Source organism: Mixophyes fleayi, chromosome 1, assembly GCF_038048845.1.
Source record: "Mixophyes fleayi isolate aMixFle1 chromosome 1, aMixFle1.hap1, whole genome shotgun sequence".
Taxonomy (NCBI): Eukaryota; Metazoa; Chordata; class Amphibia; order Anura; family Limnodynastidae; genus Mixophyes; species Mixophyes fleayi.
Genome location: NC_134402.1, coordinates 251,133,554 through 251,156,040, shown reverse-complemented (window position 1 = coordinate 251,156,040; position 22,487 = coordinate 251,133,554). Strand labels below are relative to the sequence as shown.

Here is a 22,487-nt window from a genome sequence, read left to right as displayed (position 1 = left end):
AGACACCAAAATTCCCTTGTTGCATTGGTTTTTTTTTATTTTTATTTATTTCATTTACTTTATCAAGTTGTAAGCGCCAGTCCTATTTTCCATATTAATTCTTATATACTGCTTTAAGCTATACAAAAAACATCTGGTTTTATGACCTACATTAGCTTTCAGCCCAACCTAAGCAGCAAGAGGTGGCCACTAGCCGGTATTTGAGCAACTAAAGAGGAAGGTGCGAAGTCTAACGTACCCCAGGTATTCACCAGGGACCTCTGCAATGGAGTTTGGACTTTGTTGCAAGGAGTGAGGAGGCTGAGGTTCCCCGAGAGTCACCAGCATAGTGACGGGAATAGACAAGCATAGTAAGCAGTAGAACCAGCCGATCAGAACTGTAGACAGGGAGGATTCAGATAATAGTCGGAACAAACCAGGAGCCTAAACGAAACTGAGCATTAAGGCGCCAAATTGTAAACCCAGAGACTAGTAGAGGGAAACAAGCCAAGTCAGAACCCAAGTATGCAGGAACCACACATAAGTGCTGGAGCAGGTAGCACCCTAATAGGGTCAGAGGATTTCACGATGACCATCGGCAAGTGTGTGTCTAAAGCATCCCATTGCCTAGCAACAGGACGCGAGGTCTACTACTCATGTGCCCACACAGGGTGCAGAGAAAATAAAGGAAGCGTCCTGTTGCTAGGCAATGGAACGTGGCTGTCGGCAAGGCACAGGCGACCATCTCCTGCACCTAGTGTCAGTGCGGAGGTGGAGCCTAACAACTAGACTCTCTCCAGATAAATAAATAATATTGCCTCCCCTATTTATATAAGTTCTTATATTGCTCATTACTTATACGAGTGATTGTCATGCCCCCCCGTTGCTTATATAAGTGCTTTTAGTGATCCCATTAGTTATTAAGTAATTATAATACCATTAAGTCCTTGTTGTGCCCACTGTATAAATAGATAAAGACATTGTTATTGGTGCCTTACTTTAAAAAAAAAAAATAGTTACTCTCCAGTGAGCCTGCCTACTTACTGACTGGGCAGTTAATCGGGATATTATCTGTGATTGACTGAGCAGTGTAAGAGACCACTCCTGCTTGGCTGCCCAGCTGGTGTCAAGAAGAGCTTGTGTGTGGTTTGCCATTGAAATTAGTTTTTTCATTTTATTCCATATATGGATTACAGATTTTATTAAGCAAACAACTTTAATTATAAATTGTCTGCCTCTTTTTTTAATTAAGGCAGCAATAATAATTTATTTATATAAGGGGCACTGCAAAGACTTATATAAGTAACGGGGGCACTACAAGAACTTGTACCCTGTTACATATATATAAGTAATAGGAGCAATATTATTTATTGATTTAACTAGTGGGTCAAAACATATAATGCTACAAGAGTGGCCAATATATTTGAAGATTTTGACCGGCCAGTGGAATCAGGAGGATCATGTGCTATTCAGCATTGGACAAGGCCACTCTAGGGGGTAAATGTATCAAAGTCCGGTTTTTCCATCTCGCGGGAGATTTTTCAGCTAAAAATCGCCGATCTCCGGCGAGAGGGAAAAACCGGACTTTGATACAGTTACCCCTAGGTGTGGGGCCCGATCATGTTTTGCTTTAAAGACTAGACCAAATGCTGAGTAGGCTGGACTGTTATAGAAGGGGATGGGACATTTTTTAAACTTTATTTATTTTCTTTTACATTCTGACAGGCAAGACAGGTCAAACAGCATGCGGCTTGAGCAATCTCACCTATCAGAATAATGTCTAAAAAAACCTGCAGTTTTTCAGTTTTTTTACCTGTCATTTAAAAAACAATGTGATGTCAGTTTAAAACAATGTGGTTTATAAACATGCAAACGTATGTGCATTTTGGCCTCACGTTTTCCAAACTGCAAATAAAATAGCCAAAAAACATGCAGTGTTGCAAAACGGCACTTTAGTAGACATACCTGTTAGTCATATTTCTAAACACATACTTACAATAGGAATATAAAAAGTATCACTTTCAGGCACTTATAACTTAAAGGATAAGCACCCTTTTGGAGTAGTCATGCTTTCTTACCGCTACATGTAGCAAGTGAGGGTATGCTCACCAGTACCTGAAGCCAGGGCTGGATTAACAATGGGCTTGATGGGGCTGCAGCCCCAGGCCTCTCCACAGAAAGAGGCCCAGACCAGCCAGGAGGGAGAGGTGGAAATATATTTTTTTACATGTTTTTATTTTTTTGTTGTTGTGAGGGCACCTGGCATGGGGAGGGAGAGGGGAGTTTAGGGTGATGAACAGTGCGGGGTGGTTAAACAATTCCCCTCTGGCAGCTTCCCTGGTTTACAAGGGGCGGTCCCATCATTGGATAGCAACAGGCAGACAATCACGAGGCTGTCTCTTACTAAGTGCGGTGGGGGCTGCACTTACAGAGGCTGTGTGTGACTTGTGCTGTACAAACTTCCAGCCAGTTCCAGACTGAGGTCACTGGCACTCAGCACAACAGGTATAAAAAAATATTTTTAACATGGGATATGTGACAATGGGGGATATGTGACAATGGGGGATATGACACAACAGGCCCAATGGGTTATGTGACATCAGGGGATATGTGACAATGGGGGATATGACACAACAGGCCCAACGGGATATGTGACATCAGGGGATATGTGATAACAGGCCTAACATGGGATATGTGACAAGAGGGGATATGTGGCAACAGGCCCAACAGGAGATATGTGACAACCAGGTATATGTAACAATATAATATACATGTGTGAATGTCCCATGTGCATTAGCATAGGGATCAGTTCCTTTTCTTACAACACAATTGCCAACTCTTTCAATGGAGATTATACCCTGGTGCCACTGACTGGTAACTGTGTTTGACTATTTTGTTTGTATTTTGAAATCAGCTCAGATGTATGAACACTTGACGAAAGAATAGTTATATATAACAAATCTTATAAATTCCCATTTGGCCATTTGAGGTGTTAGGAGGTATGAAAATAACTAATAGCTGAGAATCATGTTTTCACACAGAGTTTGTTTGTATCAATCTCTGTATTGGGTGGTGGTCTCTTGGCTACCTTCTGTATTGTGTGGCAGTGACAAGGTTGTTCTCTGTATTGTGTAGTGGTCATAAAGTTGCCCTCTGTTTTATGTGGTGGTGAAAAGGGTTCTATGTATTGTGTAGCGGTCACAAGGGTGCTGTGTGGTCTTCTGCTGCTGTAGCACATCCACTTCAAGGTTGTATGTGCTGTGCAATCAGAGATGCTTTTTTTGCATACCACCCATGATTAATTGAGGTTCTGTTGCCTTCCTATCAGCTGGAACCAGGCTGGCCATTTTCTTCTGACGTCTGTCATTAACAAGGCGCTTCCAGCCACAGAACTGCCAATCACTGGATGTTTTTGGGTTTGAGCACTGTTCTCTGTAAACTCTAGAGAATGTTGTGTGTAGAAATCCCAAGAGATCAACAGTTTCTGATGTACTGAAACAACCCGTATAGCACCAACAATCATTCCACAGTAAAAGTCACTTAGATCACCTTTCTTCCCTATACTGGTTCAAACAACAATTGCAATCTTTTCCCAAGTCTGCATACTTCTATACATTGAGTTCCTATATATATTCCTCTCTCTCTACAATAGACAGTGTATCTATATTTACTTTACTTAGTGTATTATATATGTACTTATTTTTCTTAAAATTTCAGCACCCTGTAATTTGTTCAATGTTAAAAACCTGAAAAGCATTGTTCATGTAAAGCACTTAATAAATAAAAATAATCAGCCATTGTTTGTATTTTTGCTTTCAATGGTCAATACAATAACACACCTTTACCTCTCAACTGTCCCAATTCCATCAGCTTAGCCATGATTTTAGGAGACTATCCTGATCTGATCCTGCATTTAATAAACAATCTTACTAATGCTACCTAATTACACATAACATCTAAATTTCGATCCAAATTGCTTCATCAGAATAGTCAGACTAGAAAAAAGGTTGAAGACAATACATTTGCAAGCCTGTCCTACAGTTGACTACATTAAGTAGTAATAAAATGTAATTAGTATTGTGTTTATTTTATTTTACTGTCACTTTTCAGTTCAGCATAATATGGTTCCTTATTATAGATTAAATTATTATTATTATCATTATTATTATTAATAATAAGGATAAGTATCATACTACAAATAAAGGGTAATGCTGTTTACTGTGTGCGCCCCTAGCAATCAAAGGACAATTGTATATACTCTGTGGAAAAAAACGATAGATAGAAGATAAAAGTCTACAATTGGTTGAATAACTGCTTACTATTGAGGGTTAGTTGTCTAGATTGCATTAGGTTTTGATTAATTTCAAAGGCACTCGGAAATAATTTATGGCACTTTTAATACATTAATCATTAGTTCTGAAGTTTTCATTGTATAGACTTTTCTTAACTGACTTTGGCACTTTTTGTCAATTTTACATTGTTTTACAATGATGATGATGATTACAATTTTATTATGAAATACATTTAAGATACTGTACTTTATCCTTTACCTCTTTAATGTAATATGGTTCTGTATTTCAGACCTACCCTGGGATTACAACAAGATGCTCTCTGGTAGCATGTAAGTTTAAATTTTGCTGCTAACTGCTGTAGATTTTGACTTAAGTTTTTTGTTTTTAATTATTTGTTTCTGTTTACTGACTTCAAAGCAAGAAAGGCAATTGAATTCACCATAGAAGTTACCATTTTGTATTTAGTTTATTGTATTTAGTTTGAAAAACTAAAATAACTAACATACCTCATACTAAAGCATACCTACCTACTGTTATTTTATTTAATATGAGTCTAAGAGTCGTTCCAAATTGTCAGCACTATAAAATAATTTGTAAGCTGAATCTGATAGAGGCAAATCAGCCCAATTATATTGAAATTATTAGTGGTCACTCCAGTTTGAGAATCTCTGGCAATTAATGTACTAGTTTAACGTTTTCACATTCAGAACCCATCTTTCCCCCACCCTTAACAGTCTTTTAAGGACTAATGATGGAGGAATATGCAGGTGAATGTTTTAATCATATTTCTACACTTTCTATATACCTTAGTTTGTGAAATGACAGTTGTAAATATGACCTACTGTATATACAAATCATTACTATATGCACATCATTACAAAGAAAAGATTCAAAGTAAGTCCTAAAAATCACTGGTAGAAAACAATTAAGTGGGTGTTCTGCAAAAGGAGTTCCATGCAGGTTAAAGTCTACAAGTTTATAGGACCAATGTTTTTTTTTTAAACAACATAAAGTAGAGAAATGTCAGATTATCAACTTGTTCCTGCTGGGTAGAGCAAATGATATGTTTGCTTGTACTGCTGGGAGAGAGCAGAGTTAAAAAATGACCTATGAGAGAGTTGTTGGTTTTAATATGAAACATAACTACCTTGCTTACAAAGAAAATAAGCAATTTTAGTTAATTACATAATGCTAAATCTTACTATTTTTAATTTCTACAGATTGGCCCCAAAAAGTAATATCATGACTCTATTTGCCTACATCTTTATATATGCAGTTTAAAATAAGACAAATGCATAGCCTCATGGAAATATTTATATATTTATTTCAAAGCAGTTTTCACTTTTTATTAATAACTGAGTAAAAAAAATTCCCGGTATATGCATCAATATATACATTTTGGAATGCACATTACACATTTCAGGAAAAAGTTGCTTGATTTTTTTGTCCTTAAATAAAAAGTAAGTGTATGCGGTACAAATAGGAAGATATTCCAAGTATTCTGTGTAAAATAATATTTACATTATCTCATCATATATTAATTTATGTAAAAGGGAAATGTATTGATATTACTAAGAATTCCCAAATCAAAATATTATTTTACATTTGACCTTCCATAGATTGAGATGCTGTGGATTATGTATCAATTTAAAATATTGGATTATTTTAATAGCTAAATAAATCCATTGGCATACAAAAAACATTGACCAAATACAGAAATCTAGAATAATCTTCTTGTGTATATAAAAGTAATAGTGAAGTTCAATATTTCTATTCAAACAAAGAGTCTAGTAGACATATTTACAAAAGGCCTTATGATGTTTGCTGTGTTGGCTAAAGAAAACATTTGTAAAACCTTTGGAGTGACTACCAGGTGCCGGAAGATCTCCAGGGATTTGATGTTATTCAGATACTGTCCTTCATTTGAACTTCAAACAACTTTTCTATATAAGGTTTTTTAATGGGTTTGGTAAATTAAAACCATTTTCATTTGCATTGTTATATCAAGTATTTACTTTAGGGAGACAAAGAACTTGCATAGGAAAGCCAATTATAAATCAGGTCTCAAGAAGCTAGGACTAAATGCTCATTGACATCTAAGAAGATAAAAATTATATTTTAATATGATATAGCAGCTGTGTTTGACATATGCAATACTTTAAAAATGGCAACATATTTCAGTATTGTAGAAGCTGAATATTATTATAACTCGATACATAGACAGACAAATAAATAAATAATATCACCTATTTTTAACTATGCACCTAACTGTTAAGAGCCCTTGTTCTCCACAATATCTATTCATAATTTTTCTCTTCTGAAAAAAAGGTAATTCTGTCCAAGACTGTCGCTCAGATTAACATTCTATCTCTTAAGTCTAATGCCTTTCCAATCTTCTTTAGAGATTTACCTACGCTTGGCTCACACAATTTTCTCTCTGAAAACCTATTGGACCCTCTTCAGTCAAACTTTCATTCCCAACACTACACAGAGACTGAACTGTCTAAGGTGGTTGGTGATTTGATCACTGCTAAAAATTAAGGATAAACAAACTTCTAATTCTCCTGGAACCCTCTGCTACATTTGACACTGTTGATCAATCACTCCTCATACAAATACTGCATGCTCTTTTTCTTCAGGTCATTTTCCTATCCTCGTTCTCATCCTATTCATCAAATCAGTGCTTTAGTGTTAGTTTCTATGGATCCACATCCTCACAAAACATGGTTCTAATCTCTATGCTCTTCCCTACCTATAAAACTTTTCTTGGAAAGTGAATAAGCTCCATTGGAAAACCGTATCACCTTTATGGGTGATACTCAAATGTATATATTTTCTCCAGACCTTTCACCATCTTTGTTGGTCTGTGTTGCTGAATGTGTTTCTAATTTCATATTAAATGTACTTTCTCCACCTGAAATGCCTAAATCCTTCTTACCAAATACAGTATAAAATACTTCCACTTACATACATATCTTCCCTTGCTTCAAATTACCAACTAACTTGACCCCCTCTGCTTTGCCTAATATCTGCGCTTCTCATACAAGACTTTCCCTAAGCTTTCAAACCTTTAGAGCATTACTTTTAGACAAGCTTATCAAGTTCCCTAACCAGGTTCACTTCATCCGCCTCTTCCACTTTGCACACCTACACATTGCCATCATCCATCATCCCCCAAGACCTATCTCCCATATCCTTCTATAACTTCTCTGCCTGCTTCCCACACTTTCCCTCCTCTAACCTCCGTTCTCTCATCCTAGGAGACTTCAGCATTTTGCCTCCAAACATCTCTCTCTTGTCCCCAAGAGGGTAACTTTTGCCCCCCCATCCCCCACGATGTTCTCCTTCTACACTTCCTCTATTAGCTCTTTTGGCCTCCAATATCACCTCTATACGAATGACACCCAAATCTACCTATCCTCCTCTGATCTCTCCCCCTCCTTCCTCAGCTACAAAGCCCTCAACCACTCCTCTCCCTCCTACATATCCAAACTCATTTTCACGCACACACTGCCTCCCACCTGCTATACTCCACGAATGACCACTGTCTAATGTACTCACTGATTACCTCTTCCCACAACTGACAATTTTTCCTGCATTGCTCCCAACCTTTTGAACGCACTCACAAGTCCAATTAGACTATCCACCATTCTCCAAGTCATTAAATGTGCCCTTAAAACTCGTATTTAATTCAAGCATACCAACCCTTCTCCAAACTCTCCCACCTCCTCATCCTCTACTTAGTTTCACCATCTCTCCTCTAGAATTGTCACGGGCACTAGGAGTCTTTGCCCAGGATATCACCAGATGATGGACTTACCAGAGTAATATAGCTGGTACTATGGTTCTCTGGTAGCAGGGTGACAACGGAACAGGAGAAACAGCAGATGGTGAGAGAATGCTCAAGGAAAGTCTATGACTAGCAGCAACTGGTAATGAGTAGATGAATGTACACGAGGAACCAGATGGACAAGGAAACGTGAGGATAGTTGTACCACTGCTATAGTGAGGAGGAATGTCCAGGAGTAGCGAGGAGATAGTGAGAGTCAGCGGTCTGCGTTTAGCAAGTTGTACCACTGTCTATAGTGAAGGAATGGAATCCAGGTGAAGGTAGGTAACGGGGAAGTCAGTGGTCTGCGTGTAGCAAGTTGTACCACTGCTATATATATGTGAGGAGGGGCACGAGGAGATGAATGTAAAGCAGAGTATACACGGGGCACACAGAACTTGATCCCACGATGATATCCACAATACAACAATAACTGACAAGCGCTGCTTGAAGTATACAAAGTCACAATAGCAATCCAGGCAATAGGAAACAAAGTCAATGGTAACAATAGCTTCAGTGGATAGGAGGCTCCAGAGAAGAACACAACTCAGTCCAGATGGATATGCAATACAAAAGCAAAGTCAATGGAAAGTATGCATACCGCGGTTCAGGAGAGCAGGCTGTCAGAGCGACGTGCAGGGATACCTGAACGGCTGAAGGCCGGCAGGAGGAGAGACCACTGGAGGGTGGAAGCGGTAATCAGGTTGGTGCAGCGCACGGCAGGTAATCCAGAATCAACGAAGCAATACTCAGGAAGCAGTAGTAAGTGAAACTGGAAACATGATGAACACTGGAGAGTTGAGGCTGTCTGGTATCCAGTAGTAGAGGTGGAGGCAGCAGAGAGAAGGCACGCTGAACATGGGAGAGTAGAGGCGGTCTGGAACCCTGAGTAGTAACGGAGGCAGCGGAGAGCTGACACGATAAACACAGGAGAGTTGAGACAATCAGGAACTCTGAAGTAGTAACGGAGGCAGCGGATAGGAATCAGCTGAGTGCAGGCACGATGAACACAGGAGAGTTGAAGTGGTCTGGAAACCACAATAGCAGTAAACAGGAATCAGCAGAAGCTGAATACACGAGGAACACAGGAACACCTTTAGACGCTCATGGGGAATGAGACTCCAAGATCAGGCAACCAGGTATTGATCACAGGTGGTTTAAATAGGGAGGGTTGCCTGATCATCCAATCAATTAAAAGCAACAGGTATTGAAGGCTTGATAAGGGCTGCACATGCGCAGACCCTCAGGATGGCGGACGGCCACGGTTCCTGAACACACTGGAAATGGCACTCACAGTCCGGTGAGTGACAAGAATGTAACCTCTTACAAGTGTGTCCTTCTCTCCTAGTGTTTTCCATACATAATTATGTAATTTTGCGGGTTGCTTTTTAGTTATGTAAATAGGTTGTTTGTATTTATGTACCTTTGTCACTTTTGTACTTATGTAATTTTGCAATTTTATTGTATGTTCTACCCCCTAAGTACAGTGCTATAAAACCCTTGTGGTTCTTTATAAAGATAATAATATTAATAATAACCATCTTGTTAACCTCCCCCAGCCATTGTACTCAAATACTAACCATATACACAGTTCAGTCAAAACAAACGTTCTCCTTGTATAATAAAACAAATCATTGACCCCCCAAACCAACATGCCATGTGACTGTATCATATAAGCACATTTTCCCCTTTGCAATGTGGCTGAAATAATGTTTAATATGCGTCTCTTAACCTGCTGAATCAAACTCGTGCATTCCTGTGTGCATGCCCATCTTACCTCTTTGTCTGCCTCTTAATACACATTCTTGTTTTAGCACTGTGCTGTATACCTGTACTATAAGTTCATTGGAGTATGTTGTCCCTATATAAATATTATTAATAATAATAATAATAATAATAATGGCATTACAAGCAATTTTGGCTTTCACTACTGTTTGATAAGAGCAATACAAATCCAATTTTAAGATATATATATATCTATATATAATATAATATATATATATATATATATATATATATATATGTGTGTGTGTGTGTGTGTGTGTGTGTGTGTGTGTGTGTGTGTATATATATATATATATACACCTGCTTGCATCTCCAAACATGCCATTTTTCACTGATGAATATAGGAAAATATTAGAAATAGTAAGGATAAGGAAACCATCAATGAGTCAACTTTATTGTTTTTATTATGTTTTTATGCAAAGCAAAAGGTCATTGTTGTTACGAGTAATGTACTAGGAACAGAATAGAAGACACAATTGTGAATTTCCTAGCTAGTAAATGCATCACTGATAGGAATTATCAAGGACAAATGCTTTAATCTGATTGAAAAAGCTGTCTAAACTATTGTTAGAATTGAAGTAAACAACATAGTACAATAATGTTTTTAATATAGATCATGCACAACATGAACTTATATGTACCTTTAACTCTGTTCCTTTAAAGTATTAAACTCAAGAATTGTTTATTTGTGTTAATGGAGGTAAATGCTGCCATACATGGTGTTCTTTATTAAACTGTTGCAAGTACAGGTTAAACTATAAAATTTAAAGTATAAGAACATAAAATCTGTAGCAAGTCATATTGGCTGTAGCAGAAAACACTCCTCCCCAAAAATGTTCCACTACACCTTATATAATTAGTCAAGGCAAGGAAATTCTAAAGAAGATTATTGAAATTGAAATGAAGTTTGTAAAAGTAAAGCTCATTAACCACAGAAAGGGCCTGATGCAAATCGGAAGAAAACTTGCACCCAAGCTACAGTTTAAAAATTAGCACGGAAATTGAGCGTAGTTCCGACTGTATTTAATTCCTAGTGGATTTCAAAGTGCATTTCGATTTAAATCCGGTTGTAAGTACACTTATACCTTACATGCCTTAGGTTAACAGACAGAACACAGAGCAGTATAAGCACAAGCATATGTACAATATAATATCACATAAAAACGCAAACACAAAAAGTGTATATTATAAATAAATGAACAACTCTAAACAGTATAATCATTAGTAACAATATGTCTGGTTCTGTCCTATCTGTATTGTTTCAAAACTTAAATAAAAATCTTGGATTAAATACATAAATCAAGATCTTCTAAATGCGTACTGCACATACAATACATTTTTATGGTCTATCTTACTTGCATACACATATTCTGTGCTTGCTAGTGGCACGCATACTTTTTTCATGCCGTGCAAATCATCACTAGCACTTGGCGATTACACCTGCCCTGCAACTGGTGCAAATGATACATTTGAAGCAAGCATACTTTGAATTGCCAAAATCTGCGTCGGCACAAACTTACTGTAGATTGCCTACATCCATCCCACCTTCCCACCCTCGCTCAGTCCTTCAAGTCATAAGTTTGGGCATGAATTGCATGCAATTACATTCATTGGTGTAGGGTACGTTTCTGAACTTTTGTCCGAACATCAATCGGGTCCAAAATATGGATCCTGCACTGCTTCTCAAGCGTATATATTTGTTCATATGTACATTTAAACATGCACATCCAGTTCTCGGTACATGGAACTGCCCCAGAGAAAAATCTACCACTTATTTTCCTGTTTCGAGAATCCAGCTGAAAATTCACATGGTATAAATAGTGAAAAGTCCGTTCAAAGTCGAAGCTACTACTTCTTTACGACCAACCCTTTATTTATTTATTTATTTCAACATTTCCATTTGTCTCCTAAAATATTGTCAAGTTTAGCTTAATTTATGTATGTTTAATTAATGGGAGTGAAGGGACATCAGAACTTTGTTGCATATGTCATTTTTGTATGTTTAAATGTTTGCTTACAGTGGTTGAAAGGATCAAAGCATACCATTAAAATATAGGATGAAATACAATCTTTGCAACCTCAGAGGTGTTGGAAAAATCAAAGTAGAGAATGTCACCTAAATATGCCGTATCCAACCTTTTGGGGGGAATTCAATTCCCTCCCGAATTTAAAACTATTACCGTTATTACGGTAGTTGTAACTCGGCTTTCTGAAAAAGCCGGCACTGAAACTATAGTAATAAAGGGTTGAATGCAAAGAGGGGGGGATTCAATTGACCGCGTTACGGGTAAGAGTAATGCGGCCAATTGAATTCCTGCCTTTGTTTTATTAAAATAATCTTGTCCTATAAAAATATCTGATTAAATGTCTCAGATCCATCCAAATCCTTCCATTAGATAATGCAAGCTTTTGTACCTTCATAGAGGCAGCAATATTGGCTGTCAAATGCATTTGGTTACAAATGAAATAAGGTGCATTTGCAAAAAGTACATGACATCACAAAGGAGAGTTTTCACTACAATATTGTAGATGCGTAAGGTTGGGTGCACAGAAAATTTCTCTCAATGCGATCTTGTTAAAGATTTTACCAATAACTGGGAAAGAAATGTGTACACACTAAACAAGTTTTACAAGATTTGCCTTCAGATCTGTGCCCTTCATCTGTCATAACCATCAGCTGAAAAGATTGTGACTCTGCACATTCCATAGAGATCTATGGACATTGCTGGTGTGAGTGCATACACACTGCAGAATTGGGATGACATTGTTTCATCACAGAACAAAACTTTTAGTCCAGTTTAAAAATCAAATCAAACGATACGATGTGCTTTAGAACGATAATCGTCCATTGTTGGAGAGTACACACTAATGATATATTGGGCCAAACGGTTGTTTATTTTGTGATTGGCCTGATAATTGGTCGAAAAACCTGTAGTGTGTACCCAACCTAAGCATCTTCAAAATCATTGTTGTGAAAAATATTGGAGCTTGTGTGATAGTCAGTAATCATTCCCAATCGATCAACCAACCAACATTTACTACAGACTAAGTAATTACAGTGCATATATATATATATATATATATATATATATATTTATATATTGCAGTTCACCAACTGCTTTAAAAAAAATTGAAATTAAACATTAGATACAATAGTGAGAGGATCCTGAAATCTATAATCAGCGAGCTGCTCCTTTAAGAGATTTTACACCTTCTCAGTTCAGAAAAAAAATGTAAATCTTTCATTCACACACTTAAATTTCCGAAGTCTGTGGCTTTAAATTAGCCAAATCTTCACAGGGTCTATAATTCTGCAGAAAAATTAAAAGGGGGTGATTAATAATACATTAAACTTTATTACAGCAATTTTGGAAAATTTTAACGAAAACAACAATTACCACATCTTAGCGACAAAATGCATAAATTGTAGCTTTGTGCACCACATGTCCGAGCTACCCTGGTTCCCCTGATTATTTTGTCATGTTCATGAATGGTGTCACTGGAGTGTGTTTTCTACAACATTTGTATATGGTATGCATGGTATGGTATGGTATGGTATGGTATATTGGTTCTACTTTTAAAGCTGCTGTAAACGTTTAATACACTATTCATTTTTCTAGATAGATAGATTTGTGTCTAATATATTTTTATTCTGTGTACATTTAGCAAAATATAAAGCATTGATTGTTCAAAATATTTGCTATTTCAATAGTATTTGCTTTATTTTGTGACTTATTCAGTTCTTAAATAATGCTAAGTGTATTGTTTTGTTTCCTTTTTCTGATCAATAATGAAGTTTTGCTATAACTGTTATTATGCGGATTGAGTCTAATACGTTTATATAACACACCCTATTATTTGGATTCTACTTAATCCAAGTATTATTAAAATATTTGATAATTTTTTTTACAAAATTACTTCTCTGTTCGGTTTCTGCTGTAAGTAGTTTCTGCAGACAAGACATGGTCAGCAAAAGTACACTGTTCTCTATAATATTTAGCCTATGGACCTGCTCCATCTCCGCTTTCCATTACTTACTGTACCTTTCATTTTCTGCTGCAATGATTTATCTGCCACCAACTTCTTTAAGCTCAGAATCATGCATGCTTACTTTTAATGCAGAACATGTTCTCCCTGTGTATCATCAGTGCAATTTTCCACTTGCCAGTATAGAAAGAAATAACCGTGCAAACAAAAAATCTCTACCTGGAATATAATACACACATACTAAATGGCTGTAAGACAAATATAGGATTTATTTTTAACCATACAGTGCAATAAGAATTAGTATATTCACTGAACAGAGATGCATGCTCCAAATTAACAATGTAAAACACATTAATTGTCGCTACCTTTTCAAAAGGTGTAAACCAATTATTTTCTTGCACACACACTGCTATGCAGTTGAAATCATATTAAGTACATGTGTTTATCCCCTCACAACATTTCTCAAAATTGGGAAATGAAACTTGAGACAAATTTGACCAAACCACAGATCTGCCTGATCTATCCAAACCACACCTTCATTTAATGAGACCAAGCTCTCAAATGTGTAAGGCGAAATTCAAGACTATTGCGAGGTTTCTATGAGAGCTATTAAAAGGGCCTATTGAATGCCTCATGTAATATTTGAAGGCCAACAGTAACGAGCTGATCCTCCCTCTAGGAATAAAGCACTAGAGCTCTTCCTACACACCTGGGCGGTGGGTGTAGGGTAATATCGGTGATTATAATGTTAAAAAAACAAACAGGCGCCATTTTGTTTTGTGGAACTACAAGTCCTAGCCATATCAGGGTGCCATAAACAGTGTGGGCATGCTGATGCTTGTGTAACTACAAGCAGCAGCATACCCCTGGCAGCCAGGTCATGCTGGCACTTGGAGAACCACAAGTGCCAACATGGCCTGACACCCATGGCTGGCTGAGACCTGTAGTTCCACAAAACAAAATGTTAAAAAAACACAACTCCCTGTTTAAAACCACAACTTTTTATTAAAAATAATAAAGACCCAAAAAATACACTAAACACCCTCATTCATACCACATCAATTTATTAAAAATAATAAAACTCCAATATACTCACCAATGTTGATGTCTTCGTCTGTTGTCAGCAGCTTTTAATCCAAATGTGTTTTAAAAACCATGTCCCAAATAATTTGTAATTCCAAATGTCCATGCTTGTAAATATCTTCTGCTCTTCTGGCCCCCTTGTTTGATTGCAGTCGTCCTTTCTTCAGGCCAGAAAGGCCCCCATATTTGTATTTCAAATCCGGAACATGATTGGTTAAAATAACAGACACCGCAAACTTACCTTGTATCTAATACAAACTCCGATACGCAATAAGTTTAGCACATACGCAAGCTCTATTTATAGTCTCAGGGATTTTCCCACACTGTCATGGGGAAGTCCAACATAGTACCTAGTAGACAGGGGCTGCAGGAGGTAGATCGTGACAGTTGAAGAGACCGCATGCTGACCAGAGATTACACAGATGCTGGGTTTCTTTCTCTGTTGCATTGGCGATTACTGCAGAACAGAGAAACAAACTGATATTGGTGAGCAAAGATTCTGTACATTTGGGTTCTGATAAAATTTTGTAATGGGCAGGAGCAGGAAGGGGAGTGATGCATCAGTCCTGGGCTAGTCCATGCAGCACATGTAATATGGTAGTTGGTTAATGGGGAGGGGTCAGCCACCAGAAAGCAGACTAATATCAAAGAACTAATAGGTCAGGGCTGACCTCGATAATCTCTGGCTATCCTGACCAAGGCGCAGGAGGTAAAGATGGGAGGTTGAACAAATCTAAATATGCGTTAATAGACTTATATATAGCAAAGACTATATATAACTTTATAAGAAAAAATGCATTGATCAACCCCATGATGTTAGCTCCCAGAGAGTCCTTTTACCAATCCACCCCTCCTGATTACAAGTCTCTAAATAGTTCCCAAAAATGTACACTTTTTCTATTTCTGTAAACAAACAACCCCTTAATAAATATTGTTGTGTAATTGTATAATATAGCCCCACTGCTTTATCTCATAGCAGTCTGGTAATACCAATATGCAACATGTGACATTTAAACCTGGCACTACATAAATAAATGTTAATAAGAGATTGAGCCCTACCGGCTTTATTTTTTATTCTATATTTTTATATTTAACAAAATGAGAACAATATATATTTTGAATTCCAATTGTCTTACAAATGCCATTTTGTAAAGTTGGGGGCTCAGAATAAAAAGAACACAACTAATTTTTGCATATCCAAAGGGACATCGCTCAATTTAGCCAGGAATTTTACTCTCTGGGTAACAGAGAGGACAATCTGTTCATAAGAAAACTCAGGGGGATAAATGTGATTAATCATATCAAATATCTGACCACAAATCAATGGACTTGGATACCGAGCCCTTTAGACATTGCAAAACAATTTGCATAATATTATGTGAAGCTAAGAAATCTTAAAAATTATATCTCACCTCCCACAGATAGCTCATTAATGCAATTTTTAATTTGTTAAACCTCCACTCTTTACACTTAAAGAAGCAGAAATACTCTGTTCAACCTGGAGGAACAAATGTGTCAAAAATGCTATTAAGTCTTTGAAAAAATACAAGGCACCTGGCCCTGATGATGTTACAAATGGCTTATACATCACATTCCAAGTAGAACTGAATCCAGTATTAATGAACCAGCTTAACAATGCAACCAGGAGCAATTTTTCCATAAGGAAATTCTAGAGACTCTGTCGGGTGCCGTCCATGTGCCTCTCCATCCGCACAGGGATGGAGGCCCTCTCTGGCCCCAGGAAGTCAAGTCTGGTTGCACGGCAATCTTTGAAGTATTTAGAGAGTGACAAGAACAATGCCACCTCTCCTGTTTCTGAGTGAGCTATGGCACAGTAAAATGTAACTACAGGTTTAGACCAAGCCTGCTAGCACTATTATTTCTATTTCAGCAATGACAATTTGCAATGGGACTCTCCTCTTTGTGTGTAATCTACATAACGTAACCTCAAACCATATTTGATCCGTTATTCTTTGTAAGGATATTCTTATGTCTTTCCCAAGCATGTTTAAATTGCTCTACTGTATTAACCTCAACCATCTCTGATGGGCGGCTATTTCACTCATCCACTACTCTTTCTGTGAAGTAATTTTCCCTCAAATTTCTTCTGAACCTATTTCCTTCCAGTTTCAGTGGATGTCTTCCTGTTCTATTACTTCTCTTCCTTTAAAGAATGTTTCCATCCTGTCCCTTGTTAAAACCCTTGATATATCCAGAAGTTTCAATCATGCCTACCCCCTCTCCCTTCTCTGCTCCAAACTATTCATATAAAGATATTTTAGTCTTTGGTGGTAGGTTTTGTGCTGTAGACCATGCACCATTCTATTTGCCCTCCTTTATACAGTCTCTGATGAATTTTTATTCTTCTGGAGATATGGCCTCCAGAGTTGAACACAGTATTCTAGATGAGGCCCTACTAATGACCTATACAGTGGCATTATTACGTATTTCTTTCTGCAACTGCTTCCTCTCCCTATGCAACCAAGCATCTGACCTGCCTTTCTCATTGCCTTGTTACATTGCTTACCTGCCTTTAAGTTACCTGAAATAGTGACTCCTAGATCTCTTTCCTCCTCTGTGCTTTCCATTATAGTGCCATTAATATTATATTTAACCTTTGGGTTTTTGAGACCCAAGTGCATGATTTAGCATTTTTTGGCAATTCAATGTAGTGTCCACTCTCTTAACCTTTCCTCTAGTCTACCTAGATTATCAATCATACTGTGAATGCACTCCATTTACTATAACTTTCTGTTTTCTATTCTGCAACCAAGATTTTATCCATTCAACCATCTTAGAATCCAATCGCAAACTTTCTAGTTTTTTTAACAGTCTTTGATATGGGACAGTATCAAAAGCCTTACTAAAGTCTAGATAAGCTATATCTACACCCCCACCCCTCCTTGATCTATTACTTTAGTCACCCAGTCAAAAAAGTCAATACGATTTGCTTGACATGATCCTGTAATTACTAGATTTGGGATATTCTACAACTCTTTCTGATAAGAGTGTTTCCATCAATTTCCCTACAAGATAAGTATAACATGTCCTTTGAAACTTCTATAAGTACTTACCACTGAAGCCAATCACAAATCATCCATACTGTTACCATAAGCTCTCCCTTCTGATGTAGTCCTGAAAATATTTCCTCACTTAATGGTATAACCTCATTGTATAAAACCCTTATGTCTCCTATTGTGGACAAGAAGCTAACAATTCAGTTCAAGTGGGAATTAGACCTATCCATGATGTCATCCATGATGATGACTCCATAATATCTGGCTTAATACTTCTAAATTTTGCTAGAACTACAGTGAGATTGGGAGCCTAATATATATATATATATATATATATATATATATATATATATATATATATATATTTATTTTGGAGCTGCCAAGTACTGCAAGGTTTGTGGAGAGAAATCTTTGCTTTGGTCAGCCAGGTTCCTCACCCAAAATAGTTCTTCTCCATCATTACCCCCAACAACTTTAGCCCCACAGTAAATATGCAATAGGTGATATTCTTATTGCAACTAGAACTGCAATTGCTCAATACCGGAAAACTCCATCCGCTCCACCCTTCATCAAGTTAATTTCTAATATCCAGCTATCAATGTCAATAAGGAAACAATAGGGATCAAATATTCATCATCAAATCTACCCCCTTGATCAACTTGCACCAGTGGTATAATTATTATACTGAGCAATTAGCCCAACCATGTCTAATCTCTACTTCACAACTAAAAGAGAATCACTTTTCTTTTGATATGTGTCAAAAATTGTAGCTCACACACTCTTGCCTTCTCAATCTGTTTATTATAATGCTTATCAAACTAGTGTTACCCTTCCTCCCCTTGTTGCTGATTATTATTATTATTATTATTATTATTATTACTATCAATTTGTAAAATCCTTAACAAAAAACTATTAAGTTAAAGAACAATAAATGTTGATATGTTTTAATATTTTCTGCAACGGACAAAGCAATGTTTTAAATTGTCTGCTACTTTAAACTGTAAAAAATATTATAGGACTTCAGATAATAAACAAGAATTTATGATCAATGAGAAGAAAGAAAACACATTTCACATAATTACTATAGTAATACCCTTGAGTATTGTACATTGATGCCAAGGTTGCAAACACATTCTATTTGACTTATGGATCATTTCACATTGCTGAATATATATGTGACATGTGACATCACTTTTCTTTTCCTTCAAAATGTCATCTACAGTCATTTTCCTCTGTGCGTTTTTATTCCCTCGGAGATCCATTTCTTTTACAGGCAATGGTACTTGTCTGTTCTACATTCACATTGTACATTAATTTTTAGTTCAATGAGATAACATATGGCTTAAAACTGAAACTACCATGAGCCCTCATAATGTAGTGTTTTTTCCCATGATTTTGTGCATTTTTTTTGGTGTTAAATTCCTCCATCTGCGTTTATGTAAAGCAGTACAACTTGATCTTTTTTTTTTCCTTTAATAAATTGTGAGTGACTTGCACATTAAAATTCCATTAGATTCCCAGCTTGTTTCCCCCTAGCACACTGCTCCCATTGGAACATTAACTGGTAAGGTACCTTGCTAATTGCCAATTGCAATACTACTTAAAGGAAAATCATCATGATTACTCTTTGCATTTCTTCTATGAACCGCTTATGCCATTTGAATGAAAAAAATTACTTTTGATTCAAAGAAAAATTAAAGCACATGTTTCATATGAATCATGCAGCTTTCACTTTTAAGTTGACAGGTCATCTTGAAACACTTGACAGAGAAAATTACGAAGTCTAAGGTGTAAAAATAATGCTGTTAGCAGAAATCACTTCTTGCTGTGCTTTCTGTTGTAATTTTTTTAAGCAAATGTCAAAGTGACCACTGCTATGAAGCCAAGCATATTATTTAAGTTGTTTTTCATATTTTTTTGTAGGTACTCCTCAATGTTACAGTTGATTTTTTTGTTAGCATTATATTACAGCAGTATGCATTCTACTGTTATTTTAAAACTCATAAGGTAAAAAAAACAGTCAATGTAAAAACATGTTGCATGTAAATTGTGTCTCATTTAATCTAAAATTTTCTAAAACATTGGGGTGAAAAAGCTAGTGCATTACAAGTATTGTCATTGTAATGTATGTAATATATACTTCAATCAATAGAAATCCTGGTTCATGGTGCTCATCTGAAGCCTGATGTCCTTGGCTGTTAGATCACTGTTTCATCACTTACATCATAATACAGGAGCCCCCTGAACAATAAAGGGACTTTTCTAGAGGACTGCCCTAGAAGGAGAGAGGAGTATCTCAAATATTTGGTAATGTGTGGTGCTTTAATATGATATTAAATTAAAATGACAATAATAGGAACAGAAAAGTAAAATAAAAAAATATGAACATATGTTATTTTAAAATATATAAGTAGATTAAACATTTAATAAAGTACATATATATGATATCCTTCTAAACATTACAAATTTAGATCTATATTTGTATGGTTGTGATTTTTGGGGGGCTTTTCTGCAATTTTTTAATCTGCACAAAATATACTTACATTCATTACATTTATTAAAATAATAATAAGTGAATTGTTAAAATGTGAAAATGAGTCTGGCTATGTACACTTGGTCCTTGAAGAACGTAGGCCCTGCATAGTTCCTATCACCTTATGGAATTTTGCACTTGAGTCCAGAGCATCCTGAGAAATTTCTCACTGCCCATCTTCTGCACTTTATATGAGAAATCTGTTTAGGAAGGGCTTCTTTGTCATCAGTCCCAGTGATCATGCTGTCCTAATGGAAAATAGTCTTTTCTAGTCCCTTAATCACCAGTCCATTGTATATAAAAGGAGGGCATAGGTAACTTTGAGGACTCATGATAAACGTTAACTGGTGTGTCTCCCATGTAAAGGCAACCTGTTTGTGTAAGACATGGCCATCAAGTATTGAAAATAATTAGTTAGCGAGGTCTATTATTGTATGACAATCCTCCAACTCTTTTGCTATTGTCTCTACAATAATCACCATATCTAGGACAGCTGCCATGAGAGGGGCATCTGTTTGTTTAGGACACTGTTATCCACCATCATGTGCCATGAGCCATTTGGTTTTTTTTTAACTGGGAACAGGGGAGCATTACTATTGTTTTAAGTACACTGGCTTATCTAGTTGTGTGATATATGTTTGTTTCCACTGGTCAATCCGCCAATCTACTGGTTTCACTGTTTTTAGGAGCTAAGTTAGCTGTGAAAACCCAAGTGTAGCCCTTCCCACACACTTACCAAACATCTGGGTGCTATTTACCAGGAATACTTCTATGCCTAGGATGGTTTCAGGTATTGGAGATATCACTGTGTTGGCCCTGAACATTAGTCCCTATTTCATGGTTATTTGTACTACCACAGTTTCAGTCTCTTTGCCATTGACAGAACTCTGCCTGACCCTTCATACCACAATTTCAGCACCCACAGTCTACAGTCCTCTGCCTATTCTGCTTGCTAAGCAGTTATTTATGTGCATAGGCACTAATTTTCTATGTAATTTTTAGTGTCTTCATCAACATTATCCTCGTGGTCACGATGGTGTTTTTTTTTCTGTTTTAGTTATCGACATTGAATTTTTGTTGATTTCATTAAGAGATATTTTAACACCATTTTTTCATATGTTTAAACTCTTTAGTTTCTCCTTTTTCTTGCCCCAGCCTCTCTCTTCTCACTAAAGTGTGACCCCTTTGCCTACAAACTACTTGAGCAAGGTGTGTACAATGTGTATAATTGCCTATATCATTTTCTCTCTTCTCACTCCTTTTTGACTCTCTGTAATCGGGCTTCCAGCCTCAATATTCCACTGAGACTGCCCTGAAAATACTGATCAATGATCTACTTCCACAAAGTATAAGGGTCACTTTTTGTTCCTTATACTAACTCTCTGATGTTTTTGACACTGTGGATCACTCTTTTCTCCTTCACATGCTTTAATTTCTTGGCCTTTGTGACACTGTTTTTCCTGGTTCACTTCTAAACTATCCAATTGCTTTTTCAGAATCTCTAACTCTTTCACAACATCCCTCCACTTCAGCTATCTGCTGGAGTTCCAGATGGCTCTGTTCATGGCCCTCTGCTTTTTTCACTGTACACCTATTCTTTTGGTGAGATGATTCTCTTATTCAAATCTACTACTACACCCTTGACCAGTCTCATCCTTTACTATTTACTCAACCTTTAGAATATTGCTAGAATACTCCCTTTTCTTACCCAAGATGCAACCAAACTCTTATCCATTCTGTCATCAACTCCCATAATCTCCCTAGACTATTGCAAGTTTCACTTATCTTGCATCCCCCTCGCTCATCTATCCCTTCTTTGATCCATCATAAATGCTGCAATAGTACTAACATTCTGCTTTTGCTGCTCCACATTCATTGCAACCTTCTGTAAATCCTTACACTGGCTGCTCATAATACCTGGAATGTAATTTAAATTACTTACCTACACATACAAAGCCCTCAAATACACCTTTTCTTCATTC

The 22,487-nt window shown here is 36.8% G+C and overlaps 1 protein-coding gene across 24 annotated transcripts in view; it reads left to right on the top strand.

The window, feature by feature from the left end:
• PTPRD (protein tyrosine phosphatase receptor type D) overlaps positions 1 to 22,487 on the top strand; it is a 1,423,918-nt gene that overhangs the window by 541,623 nt on the left and 859,808 nt on the right. For all 24 annotated transcript variants that reach the window (XM_075209451.1, XM_075209482.1, XM_075209417.1 and 21 more), the window contains exon 6: positions 4,561 to 4,600. The gene's annotated coding sequence lies outside the window, so the exon portion shown is untranslated. The remainder of the gene's footprint in view (positions 1 to 4,560; positions 4,601 to 22,487) is intronic.